The sequence below is a fragment of the Bubalus bubalis genome, chromosome 3 (genome assembly GCF_019923935.1).
Source record: "Bubalus bubalis isolate 160015118507 breed Murrah chromosome 3, NDDB_SH_1, whole genome shotgun sequence".
Classification (NCBI taxonomy): Eukaryota; Metazoa; Chordata; class Mammalia; order Artiodactyla; family Bovidae; genus Bubalus; species Bubalus bubalis.
Genome location: NC_059159.1, coordinates 80072059 through 80085125, shown reverse-complemented (window position 1 = coordinate 80085125; position 13067 = coordinate 80072059).

Below are 13067 nucleotides of genomic sequence, written 5' to 3'. Positions count from 1 at the left end.
TGACTATGCCAAAGCCTTTGACTATGTGGATCACAATAAATTGTGGAAAATTCTGAAAGAGATGGGAATACCAGACCACCTGACCTGCCTCTTGAGAAATCAGTATGCAGTTCAGGAAGCAACAGTTAGAACTGGACATGGAACAACAGACTGGTTCCAAATAGGTAAAGGAGTACGTCAAGGCAGTATATTGTCACCCTGCTTATTTAACTTATATGCAGAGTACATCATGAGAAACGCTGGGCTGGAAGAAGCACAAGCTGGAATCAAGATTGCCGGGAGAAATAGCAATCACCTCAGATATGTAGATGACACCACCCTTATGGCAGAAAGTGAAGAGGAACTAAAAAGCCTCTTGAAAGTGAAAGAGGAGAGTGAAAAAGCTGGCTTAAAGCTCAACTTTCAGAAAACTAAGATCATGGCATCTGGGCCCATCACTTCATGGCAAATAGATGGGGAAACAGTGAAAACAGTGTCAGACTTTATTTTTTGGGGCTCCAAAATCACTGCAGATATGAAATTAAAAGATGCTTACTCCTTGGAAGGAAAGTTAGATAGCATATTCAAAAGCAGAGACATTACTTTGCCAACAAAGGTCCATCTAGTCAAGGCTATGGTTTTTCAAGTGGTCATGTATGGATGTGAGAGTTAGACTGTGAACAAAGCTGAGCGCCGAAGAATTGATGCTTTTGAACTGTGGTGTTAGAGAAGACTCTTGAGAGTCCCTTGGACTCAAGGAGTTGGACCCAAGGAGATCCAACCAGTCCATCCTAAAGGAGATCAGTCCTGGGTGTTCTTTGGAAGGACTGATGCTAAAGCTGAAACTCCAATACTTTGGTCACCTCATGCGAAGAGTGTACTCATTGGAAAAGACTCTGATGCTGGGAGGGATTGGGGGCAGGAGGAGAAGGGGACGACAGAGGATGAGATGGCTGGATGGCATCACCAACTCGATGGATATGAGTTTGAGTGAACTCCGGGAGTTGGTGATGGCTAGGGAGGCCTGGCGTGCTGTGATTCATGGGGTCACAAAGAGTCGGACATGACTGAGAGACTGAACTGAACTGACTGATAGTTGACTGACAATTTTCTATTAATTTCAGGCACACAACATAGTGACTCAATATTTTTTTATAGATTATACTCCATTTAAAGTTATTATAAGCACTTCTCTGGTAATCCAGTGTTTAAGAATCTGCCTGCCAACACATGGGACATGAGTTTGATCCCTGATCTGAGAAGATCCCACATGCCACGGGGCAATTAAACCCATGCACCACAACTACTGAGCCTCATACTCTCCAGCCCATGCTCTGGAGTAACAGAAGCCACAGCAGTGAGAAGTCAGCGCAGCGCAACTGGAGAGGAGCCCCCACTTGCTGCAGCCAGAGAAAGCCCGCATGAAGCAATGAAGACCCAGTGCAGCCAAAAGTAAATTTTAAAAAATAAAGTTACTATAAAACATGGGCTATGTTCCCAGTGCTGTGTTCACAGATACAAAGAACAACTAGGGGTGACCAGTGGGGAAAGGGGTAAAGGGAAAGACAAAACGGGAGACGAGGGTTAAGACGTACAAAGTACTAGATATAAAATAAATGATCACAATAGAGAGCCATCATCAATTTTTGCTCTCTATTGTGATTCATCCCATGAGCTTGAGTTTCTTACATGAAGATTCTTACAATCAACAGATTCTTATATGAAGGTGCTCTCCTCAAGGAAAGAGCTCAACAACACAGAAAATAGGAGGAAGTGAATTAATGTTTACTTAGTGTCTGCTTATGCCTTGGACCCAGTGTGAACTATGCTATTCCATTTAATTGCACAGAAACTCTATAAGGTAAGGTGAGCGTCTGTTTTGACAGTTGGTGCAACTGAAGCTTCTCTCAAGTGTGAGATGAAGAAACAGGCTCAGGTTCACAAGGTTAGTAACGTTGTGAACAGAAGAATCAAACCTGGATCGATTAGACAACAAAATCCAAGTTCTTCTTGCTAAATCACCTTCTACAAAATAGGAAAACGGTGAAAGTTTTCTATACAATAGCCTGTCTTATATATCCTTATTCTTTTGCTATCGTCTGCCTAGAAATAATTTGAATTAAAGTATCATTTTGCCTTTGGGGGGAAATGCTGTCTAAATACAGAAAATATTGCACCATTACCTAGTAAATTGTTTTTTTACATACCATAGTTTATCATCTGCAGATACTGTCAGGGCCTGATGTTTGAGTCATTATGCTTATGGGATTTAATTTTTAATGATGCAAAAATTATGCACAATATACCATCATTTCTCTCCCAAACCCAGAATCTGATAGCTAATAATTGCTCCTTACTTAGTGTGCTAACACTCCATGATATTAATTAGAATGCAACTGGAATCAGAAAAGTAACTCTGGAAATGGCCTTTATGAATTCTGTGCTCATTTTCTCCCAATAACCTCAAGATTAAAGTTGTTGGATACACGCATCAACAATTTTTTTCCCTGACAGAGTCTTCTGCAAACAAGATATAAGGTCTGAAAAAGCTAGTTGGTGACCTTTCCACTTGATGCAAGTGCAGAGAAGCTCTGCAGTTGTATGAGTTAGAGGAATACTAGCCAGTTTTATTTTCTAAGAAACTGGTAAACTGAAATGGTTTTAATACTGAAGAACTGGTCCATTAAAAATGAATTAAAACATGTTTTAATATTGAAGATTGTTTGCCCTATAACAATTTGCATTCTTGTCTCCCACTCACAGGCTGCCCTTGTCTCCCACATCACCATGGACAATAGAGACGGTAGCAGCACTCAAACCAGCCGCTCAAACCTGGGTCCCAGGTCAAAGGGCCCCACTCCAGAATCTTCTCCAGTTAAAACCCTTCCCATGAGGTGAGGAAGACGTGTGCATGCTAAGTCACTTCAGCCATGTCTGACTCTTTGCGACTTTATGGACTATAGCCTTGCTCCTTATTCTTCACTCCTTGCTCCATGGGATTCTCCAGGCAAGAATACTGGAGTGGGTTGCCATGCCCTTCTCCAGGGGATCCTCTGACCCAGGGATCGAACCCGCGTCTCTTACATCTCCTGCATTGGCAGGCAGGTGATGGCCAAGAAAATACACCCACTCAAAACCCATACCTCCCTCTTCTAGATTACCTCTGGGTTCCAGAGACCCTAAATCTTCTGCCCAAATTTCCACCAAATCACTCCTGGGATCAGTATGATTTCTTCCCCAGGTCTGTTCTCCAAAGCATAGACTGCACTCCTAGGATGTACAGCCCTAGCACTGAGGGGTGAATAGAGAGAGGCTAACGGTTTGTGTAGCCTGTGGCTGGTGCTTGGACATTTAGCCTGGGAGTACCCATGAGTGCTTCTGGGGCCTCTTACAGTGCAGGGAGATGTGAGCAGGGGAAGAGAAATGGGTGGGCTTCAGTTTAGGAACTAGGACTGCTCTTCCTGTGCTCACACACCAGGGTGGAGTCCAAGAAAAACATGAACCTGGTCTTCCATGACATAATAAAAAAGGCATATTTATAAAGTTGGATTATAGAACATATTTGATACTTTCTTGGTTTGATTTAAAATTTAAAATATTTAGACATGTAGTATCTAGGCTTTTATTTGTACCCGTGTTCTGAGCCTCACAAATATTTGGAAAATCCTACCAGACACAGAAGGGCTTCCTTGGTGGCTTTAGTAGGTAAAGAACCAGCACGCCAATGCAGGAGACATAAGAGATGTGGGTTTGATCCCTGGGTCAGAAAGATCTCCTAGAGGAGGAAATGGCAACCCACTCCAGTATTCTCGCCTGGAGAATCCCATGGACAGAGGAGCCTGATGGGCTACAGTCCATGGAGTCACAAAGAGCTAAGCATGACTGAAATGACCTTAGCATGCCAGGCAAGAGAGAGGGATAAAAATAAAGGGGGAAAATGTATTCCTTCTTAGCTCATCATCACTTTTTCGGTACATAAATCTTCAAAGAAATAACTTCCATTCCTTCAATGTCTCTATAAAATGAATCATTTCCAGAAGGTGACGATGATTTCCTTTGCTGACTACACTTCAGTATTTGCTCAGAGCAAGTAAATGCTAACTTCCACACCCCACATCTACCATGGAGCGTGGGGAGAGGGCTTGATAAAGCGCACAGAAGAGCTCCCCAAAGCTCCTTGTGTAGCCACAGGCTCTGTCGTGTTCCATACGAGGACCGTAGCACACCGGTGCTGCCAGAAATAGATTCTGAGGAAAACAGCTGTAGAAACCACGGAAGTCCAGGTGAACATAAAAGTGAAACTACAACTCGGAAATCGTGTTTCCAAGGTTTATTTTCAAGGGTGCACTTTTGAGTGATTTTGAGAGGCAACTTGAAGGTGGCAAAGTCCATGAATTTTCAAGTCAGATTTAGAATTGAAACTAGGCTCTGAGTCATTAGGACCATACTCATATACAACAACCTTTCTGAACCTCAGTTTCTTCGGCCGTAAAATAATATTCAGTACAACCTGGTGCATCAAGCAAACATACAAGTAAGAAAATGGGTAATTTGCCTCCTGGAATCTCTGGCAGACAGAAAATGCACGACTAATGTTGGCTTTCATGTTGGTTTTCACTTTTTCTTTTCGGAGGCTGAGTCTGAGTTTACTTGGATTCTCTCCCCATTTTTGGCAAATAAATTGACTTTAATTCTTCAACCTCCAACTAATACCTGGTGCTTGAATATTTCTGGTCGTCCAACCTCTTTTGAGTTTCATCACTTTTTCCTGATTCCCTCTCTGTGTTTCATATCCACCCTTCCAAAAAGAATGACCAAAGCAAAGGTATGAGAATAAAGAATGGAAAGACAATCACACATCCTTTATCACCACCATGTTCTAACTGCCATCAAGAGTTCTTTTACTTTTAATTTAATTGTATTTTGTTAGACCAAAAACATTTTGTACTGGGGTATAGCCAATTAACAATGTTGTGATGGTTTCAGGTGAACCATGAAGAGAGTCAGCCGTACATGCTGCCAGGAGTTCTTGATAATTGTTTAGATCAGCACTGTCTAAAAGATCTCTGTCTACAAATCTGGTATACATGTTTGCAAACTCACACATGACAAGAACTCTACAAATTTTATTCTTCCAATAACCAAGATGATTTGATTTAACAACTACAACTAAGATCATGGCATCTGGTCCCATCACTCCATGGCAAATAGATGGGGAAACAGTGGAAACAGTGTCAGACTTCATTTTTCTGGGCTCCAAAATCACTGCAGATGGTGATTTCAGCCATGAAATTAAAAGACGCTTACTCCTTGGAAGGAAAGTTATGACCAACCTAGATAGCATATTCACAAGCAGAGATGTTACTTTGCCATCAAAGGTCCGTCTAGTCAAGGCTATGGTTTTTCCAGTGGTCATGTATGGATGTGAGAGTTGGACTGTGAAGAAAGCTGAGTGCCAAAGAATTGATGCTTTTGAACTGTGGTGTTGGAGAAGACTCTTGAGAGTCCCTTGGACTGCAAGGAGATCCAACCAGTCCATCCTAAAGGAGATCAGTCCTAGGTGTTCATTGGAAGGACTGATGCTGAAGCTGAAACTCCAGTACTTTGGCCACTCATTGGAAAAGACCCTGATGCTGGGAGGGACTGAGGGCAAGAGGAGAAGGGGACGACAGAGGATGAGATGGCTGGATGCATCACCGACTCAATGGACATGAGTTTGGGTGACCTCTGGGCATTGGTGATGGACAGGGAGGCCTGGCGTGCTGCGATTCATGGGGTTGCAAAGAGTAGGGCATGACTGAGAGACTGAACTGAACTGAACTGAACTGAGGAGGCATTCAATTCTACAATGCGCATCATTTGCATATCCGTACAATGGGGAATCACTTTCGCAACTGATGGAAGAGAGAAGGTGGGTAAGTTGGTCATTTACCATAATGACTTTTTCCTGATAAGCAGCCAGCATTTGTGATTATTTCCAAAGGCAGTGAGCAGGTTCAAAGTCTTACATTAGTGGACTTTAATTAGGAGTCGCGTTTGCATACATTTTAAATGTTAATCACTGTTCAGCAAGCCAGTGAACTGAGATAGGTCGCCCACAACCTACTCTGTCCAGAAAGAATACATCTTTTCCTTTTTTGTTGAGATGTAAAGTACCATGGGGCAGGGGCACAAAATCCTATTTCTCAGAAGAAAATGGCAAAGGACAAGCAGAGTTCAGAAAGATGACTCAGAATCCTGGGACTTGAAAATCTCACTGCTTTTAGCTGAATTCTTATAACATTCCACCCTACCCACCAAAATGTGGAACAACACATATTGTCTATAAACTCCATTGATTATTAAGACTCTTTGGGAAGCTCTGAACCTAACGTGAGGCACAGAGGCAAATGCAGAAGAAGAGTTGAAAATTCCTGACCTAAAATTAGTCTGAACTGGATCTGAGCAGTTCCTCTGAATAGGGAACTCTAAATCTGATCCATGACCCAATTTCACTTCCGGAGAAAATGAGAAAACCAAAGACAGATGCCACAAAATGGATAAAATTGCCTGTTGTTACACAATTATGTTTATCTTATTTTTCTGGTATTAAATGTCCTTTATTTTATAAAATAACTTCTTAGCTAATCACGTGTTGTTTGTTTTTAAACAAGCCCTTGCTTGGTAACATTTAAAAGTTGGTGAGTCTCCTAAATTTAGGAAAAACACAACTCCCAGGTAGATGGGTAAAATTCTCAAATCTGGGGAAAGCTGAGGCAGGAAACCGTGCCATATAGGTCTGCAAAAGACCAGCGCCCTGGCCCTGACTCTGTTGTTTTGTGATCTTTCTTTTCTGCCCAACACAATGTTTAAAAGTCAATATTTCTCCATTTCCTGTCTCTCCTTTTAATGAGAAAGGACAAACTCTTGAAAACAAAAATGTACGCAAGGTTCTTGAGACCGAAATTATTTCCTCAAAGTGCTTTAATCATGCTGTTGAAAACCACTTCCTCCAGTAGCCTAATCACATAAATCACAGTAAAAGGTTAAAGACAAAGTTCAATTGTGCCAAACTGCTTGCAATGGTTTCTCAGAAATGGATTACATTCTATTAAAAGGCAAAGTCATTCTGCTACCATTGGTATGCTTAGATGGTCTCTGGCTTGTATTATAGTAACTTCACATCCAGATCATGAGCATGGATGTTTGGTTTGAAGGGTTCTTGTTTAATTTCTTATCCATACTTGACTTAAATCTAGAAAATGGGCAGAACTTCCGTGAAGTTCAAGACTTCCAAACCACCAGAACCAGGTGGCAGCAGCCAGGTTTTGTAAGAGGATAATGATAGTAATACAATCTAATTCCATTACTTCTGCCTTGATAAACTCATAAATACTATCGAAAGTAGTATCATTCCATTATTATTCAGGGTTCCCATACATTGGACTTCCCAGGTGGCCCTAGTGGTATAGAACCTACTTGCCAAGAGATAGACTGTAAGAGATGCCAGTTCAATTTCTGGGTCAGGAAGATCCCCTGGAAAAAGGGGATGGCAACCCACTCCAGTATTCTTACCTGGAGAATTCCATAGACAGAGAAGCCTGGTGGGCTACAATCCATGGGATTGCAAAGAGTCAGACACAACTGAGCATCTGAGCACTCCCAGATGCTAAGCATTATGAATAGTTTCTCAGAAACATGATTTATTTACTGAATAAATATAGTAAGTTACTTATGGAGTGTATTACAGTGATTTTTGATGCAAATTTAGAATTACCTCATTCTGCTGAGCCTGACTTTTTTCATCTATAAAATATATGTTTGGCCTGAATAGACACTTTTATCTCTGATCATTAAGCAATTATTTTGTGCCAAGTACCATGCATGGTACATCACAAATATCATCTCATTTAATCCCTACAATAACTCTATGAGTTGAGTACTGTTATTAGCCCCCCACATTTTTCCAAGTCCTTTACATGATCTCACTCCATTCTTCACCAAACAAAATAGACTGAAGCTGCTTCGGGTAAATACAACTGCTCTTTCCCCAAAGCTCATCTACTGCTTCTATGTGTTAAACAGTTTTGTCTCACTGGTTTTACTTCTATTTTTGTGTTCCTCTTTGGTTAATTGATTGGTTTACCTTTCAGTGGCATTGCAATTTGCATCTCAGCTCCTTACAATTATAAGAGGAAAATTAGCTAGCACTTACTAAGCACCAATCAAATGGCACATGCTTTCTAAATATTTTCTCTTATCCTAACAACAACCCATTGCCCAATTTTACAAATAAGGATAGTCTGAGATGCTAAATAGACTGCCCAAGACCACACAGCAAGTCTCTCCCCACCCCCCACCCTCATAAGTATAGCTGATTTATAATGATTCAAGTATACAGCACAGTGATTCAGTTACATATGTTTTTTCAGATTCTTTTTTATTATAGGTAATTACAAGATATTGAATATAGTTCCCTGTGCTATATAGTAGGTCCTTGTTGTTTATCTACTTTATACATAGTAGTGTGTATCTGTTAATCCCAAATTCCCAGTTTACTCTTCCCCTCTTCTGTCCCATGTGTGTGTGTGTGTGTGTGTGTGTGTGTGTGTGTGTGTGCGCGTGTGCGTGCACTCACTCAGTCATGTCTGACTCTGCGACCCCATGGACTGTAACCCACTAGGCTCCTTTTGTCCATAGAATTTTTTAGGCAAGAATACTGGAGTGGGTTTTCATTTTTCCTCCTCCAGGGGATCTTCCCAACCTAGGGATCAAACCCAAGTCTCTTGCATCTCCTGCATTGGCAGGCAGGTTCTTTACCACTATCGCCACCTGGGAAGCCCTTTGTCCCCTTTGGTAACCATAACTCTGTTTTCTCTGTCTGTGTAGGCTCTCTCTCTCTCTCTGGACTGGTTTACCTTTCTTTCCCACTAAGCCCTACATCTTATGACACAGCTCTTTGAGAAAACACGTTGACGTCTGCATCCTTTCTTTCCATACAAGGATCACTCATTTCAAGAAAAGAAACCAGAAATTAGTTTACACAGATATTGAAGCTATTTGGAATTGATAAGTTCATACATATTTAGAAAGGAAAGATAGCTAGTGTTTTCTTTCTCGGTTCCTTAGATTGTTTATGACCAATGATCTGCTATTCAGCAAAAGGAAGACACCAGGGCAGCTGCTGTTCTGTGAACAGCAAAACTAAGTTATCAAAATATGTTTTTAAAATCTTCTCATTTAATCTGAATTGAAAAATGAGAAGTGTGTCTACAAAAACTTGCAGTTAATGACTGATGCATCACACTTGTGATTTTAAACAATGATTTCTTTTATTCTTTGTGGCTTTGAGCAAAGAGCTTCTTCATCTATGTTACACTTCAAATGATACCCAAAATTCCAGCTAATTTATTACATTTTTATTACAAATCAGGACATGGAGTGAAAACTTTATTAATCAATTCATCTATTTGTCTAAGATTAGTTGTATAAATTCAAATCTGAATATGTTTCATATAGCTTAGATTTCCCACCTACACCAGACCCTACTACCAGAGCTTCCTTATCTATTATGTGTCATGATTCCTTTTATATCTATCCCTCAGTCTCCTCTGTGACTAACTAGCCACCAATTCTTCAGGCTCTGAGTATCCTTTCCACATCAGAATCTTTACTTGTTTTCCTAAGACATATTTTATTGTCCCCATTCTGGAGAAAAAGCACAAAAAAGCAGAGTTTCTTTAATTTTCTCCAAGCTCTCCCACTCAACAGGCAATGAATATTCACAAGCCATATGATTCAGCAATCCTACTGCTGGTTAGGAAATGAAAGGAAATGAAGACAGAATCTGGAAGAGATTATCTGCACTCCCACATTTACTGCAGTATTAACTCACAACAGCCAAGATATGGAAACAACCCGCGTGGCCACCAATAGATGAAACAATAAAAAAGATGTGGTGTATGTAAGCAATCATTATACAGCCATGAGAAAGAAGGAAATCCTGCTGTTTGAGACGACATGGATGGAACTTGAGGGCATTATGCATGAAATAAGCCAGACAGAGAAAGATGAATACTACATGGTATCACTTATATGAGGAATCTAAATAAATAGTCAAACTCATAGGAAGCAAAGTAGAAAAGTGGTCGCCAGGGGCTGGGGAGTGGGGAAAATAGGGAGAGATTGGTAAAACTGTACAAATTTTCAGCTATGAGAGGAATAAGATTTGAGGAACTAATGGATAACATGGTGATTATAGTTAATAACACTATTGTATCATTGAAATTTGTTGAAAGTAAGACTTAAATGTACATGAGGAGATGAATGTGTAATTAGCTAGATGGGAAGAAATCTTTCACAATGTTTACCACATCACATGATATATACTTTAAATATCTTACATTTTATTAGTTGATTATACCTCAAGAAAGCTGAGCACCTGCTATATGTGAACCACCACATTAATAGTTACAAATGATGTTAAGATTTTTACAAGATAAAATGTTGCTCTATCGCACAGAGTCGGACACGACTAAAGCGACTGAGCAGCAGCAGCAGCAAGGAGCTTAGCATCTACCAGTCAATCCGACTAAACAAACTGGTTTCTAACTGACATAGAGTTCTCCTACAGAGAGAAAATTAAGGACATTATGCTAAGAAGGAAGTCTTCCTTTTACACAAAGATTCACTGAACATTTCCTCATGTACAATATGAGCAGATGTGCACACAGCTTTTGGGAGAACATATTTGTTATTTTCACAACATTGGAAAAAGTTGAGTAGTGTTTTTCTGTTTTCCAACAGTAAGAGTTGATATTATGACATAAATTCTTGAATGTTATTTGTTTTTAGGCAAAAAACTGACCTTGAAAGCAGACAAGTCATTTATTGTAAACTTTTGTTAAATAGTATCGAGAATGATAACCACTTTTCTTTTCCCAAAGCCTCTCTCTTTTTAATAAGCTTTTGAAATATGTGTTAAAATGTGTATTTTTATAGACTATCAATTTAATGTGACCATTTCCATATAAGCTGTAAAAACTACAAAACTGTTATCACAATCAATACAATATCAAGAAACAAAAATGAGATCTAATTATACTTTACTGTACTCGTATATCCCCTTAATAACATTCATAAGTTATCAGTTACATAATTAAATGCCAGAGGTGTTATCAAAAATACATTTTAAGGTCTAATTAACTGATAATAATTATGGTTCAATGCTAGTCTCCATGATAATTAGTGAGACATTAGCAGAGAAAGTCTGCTAGTCTGAAAATTATGAAGCTATTCCTCACCTGTTGCAGCATGGATGGAGTTCTGCCTGCAAAGAAATGGCCTCAGGTTCTCAGGTTGGATTCAGAAAGAAAAAAATGTGACTTTATATGTTGCTGGAATAAAATATCATTCATTGCTCCGGGATTCTTTTTCTAATTTTTAAATTTTAATTGTGGTAAAATAGTATAAAATTTACCATCTTTATTTGTAAATGTACAGTTCAGTAGTGCTGAGCATATTCACATTGTTGTGCAACCAATCTCCTGAATTCTTTCACCTCGCAAAACTGAAACTAGACTCATTAAACAATTCTGCATTCTTGCCCGCCCTCAACCTCTGGCAAACTGTCTTACTCTATGAGTTTGACTACTCTAGGTAGCCTATAGATCCCTCATTTAAGCGAGATCATACAGTATCTGTCTTTTGTGACTAGTTTATTTCACTTAGCATAATGTCCTCAAGGTTCATCCATGTTACATTTCAGAATTTTCTTCCTTTTCAAGGTTGAATAATACTCTATTGTATGTGTACACCACATCGTGTTTATTCATTCTTCTGTGGATAGACACTGAGTTGGTTCCACCTTTGGCTACTGTGAATAATGTTGCAATGAACATGGGTGTACAACTGGACTCTTGGGTTGATATAAAGAGACACATTTTCTGGCCCAAAAATCTGACCCTAACTTCAACCTCCAGTTGCCCCAGTTGCATTAGCAATGCATCCCCCCGTGACTGATGAACCAACCTTTTGAGATTGGTGTACTTCCTCTTAGGAGGAAAGTCGGAAAAAATTCTAATATTTATTGTGCCAGTATGTGTTAGTCTCTATGAAAGGTGCTTTTACTTTCTATTCCTAATAAACCTTTGAAGTAGATATTAATCTCTCCATTTTGCACATGAGGACCCTGAGGTTAAGAGCTTAACAAATGGCCCCGATTTCAAAGCAGTAACAGGAAAAACAATTTTTTCCTCTGTCCTCCTATGTAACTGTATTGGGGCCTACAAATAAAACTAACAAAAGCTTGATTAACAGAAGAAAAGACATATGATTTTTATTAATACTTATATGCACAGGGGTTCCCAGAAAAGAAGTGAAACTCAAAGAAGAGGTTAGTCTGTGGGGCTTGTATAACATTTTAACAAAAGAAAGGCAGTTTAGGCTTCAAGGGATATTAATGTTGGGGAAGTTACTAGGAAATATATGAGGGAACTATTGAAAAATAAGGGTTACTTTCATATAGTCTGTTTATGCACACCTATCTCAGTTTCCATCTCTAATAATAAGAGAGCCCTTCTCTTCCTGGTAATAATAAGAAGGGAAAACTTTCACAAAGGGACACTCACAAAACTTTCACAAAGACATTAATTGGCTTTTAACCAATTAAGAGAGAGCAGAGAACTCTTCCTGCATCTGTTGATTCTCACAGTTGCTTTCAACTCAAAATAACCCTCAATATAAATGTCAAAGTGGTATGTTTAGGGGTGGCAACTCTAATCCCCTTCAGTAGTAAACAATGAAATGATGTTAAAATCCAAGTCTTTGGGGCTCTATATCCCATGTACTTTCCCCACTACATAGATTAATTAATAGGAACAACTCTTCCCGTTTGCAGTCATAGAAACAAAGTATACCATTTGAGGGGGGTCATTCTCCCTGTCAGAGATTTCTTCATTTTATCTGCTCTGCCATTCCCATCCACTCAGTCACCTGCTGCTATGAGTCTAGCCTTATACTAGATCCCAGTAGCCCTGGGATTTCTTTGAGGGGAATGATGCTGAAGCTGAAACTCCAGTACTTTGGCCACTTCACGCGAAGAGTTGACT